The sequence below is a fragment of the Corvus brachyrhynchos genome, unplaced genomic scaffold (genome assembly GCF_000691975.1).
Source record: "Corvus brachyrhynchos isolate BGI_N302 unplaced genomic scaffold, ASM69197v1 scaffold56, whole genome shotgun sequence".
Lineage (NCBI taxonomy): Eukaryota > Metazoa > Chordata > Aves > Passeriformes > Corvidae > Corvus > Corvus brachyrhynchos.
Window position 1 is genome coordinate 7,573,353 of NW_008238664.1, and position 1,386 is coordinate 7,574,738.

The following is a 1,386-nucleotide window of genomic DNA, read 5'->3' on the forward strand; positions in this document are numbered from 1 at the left end:
CCCCCCGCCCCCGTCAGCGCCCCATCCGCAACGACGAGGAGCTCAACAAGCTGCTGGGCAAGGTGACGATCGCGCAGGGCGGCGTGCTGCCCAACATCCAGGCCGTGCTGCTGCCCAAGAAGACCGACAGCCACAAAGCTAAAGCCAAGTGAGCGCCGAAGCGCCACTGGCGCATTTCTTCTTCTCCAGAAACCCAAAGGCTCTTTTCAGAGCCACCCACAAGATCCTAAGAGAGCTGAGTTATCCAAACAACAGTTAAGGCTATTTTGTATTAATTACTCAACCCGTGTTTTATCTTATTTTTTATTTTTTGGCTTAAGATATAGTAGCAACGCTTTCCATATTTTCGTTAACAAAGTCGTGTCAAAACGTCCTCTCTCCATACAAGTTCTTCCTGGTATGGAATACTTTCCGTTTAGTTCTTATGTCGGAGAACATAGGAACAGTATCTGTTGAGAGTACCCGTCCCTCCCCGCTTTTCCGCCTCTTTCTTTTCCGAGTGGCTGATACAGTTCCAGAGATAAGAGGCGCAATCGTCTTCGGGGAAGGGAGGGGGAAGGGAAGCGGGCGGGGACTTCCACTGGCCAATCCTTGGGCAAAGCGGGCTTTTTCAAGACTTAAAGCTCTTTCTTTCTCATCGGGAACAAAAGGATTGGGAGAACTGAGGGCTATATTTGTGTCAGTAAAGAAACCCTCCCCTCCTCCCCCCAAACAGACAAAAGGCATTTACGGAGATACCGTAAGAGAAATAATACAATAGATTAGACATGGCTCAGTAGTAGCGTGCCTGGCAATTGCATTATTTTGTTACAAAATATAATCTTTAAAAAAACATACATCCGATTTTTTATCAAATCATTATAAAACATTGTTTCCTGGTAGTCAAAGTAATCACTCGGAAGAAGAAAAGGTCTACACTTCCCTAAAGCCGCCGCGCTATACCGCGTTCATTAGCATTTCTTTCGGTAATCCTAGGGAACAAAAAATACAAAACACAATTGACCTCTTGACGACTTACGAATTACTCGATCCTTGCTGCAGGTTACAGACGGCCTCGGTGCATCAGCTCCTTTAGGGAAAGTGTGGGTGGCTCTTAAAAGAGCCGTTGGATAACAAAGTATGTAGAGGAGAACTCTTCTGATACAATTTACTTCTTTTTGGGCGCCGCCTTCTTTGCCTTGGCTGCTTTGGGTTTGGCTGCCTTAGGCTTGGCTGCTTTGGGCTTCACCGCTTTCGCCTTAGCCGGGCTCTTCGCGGCCTTCTTGGGGCGGCCGGCCTTCGCGGCTTTCTTGGGGCTCTTGACTGCTTTCTTGGCCGCTGCAGCTGCCGGCTTCTTGGCCCTCTTTGGGCTCTTCTTTACCGCCGCCGCTTTTTTGGGGTTCTTGT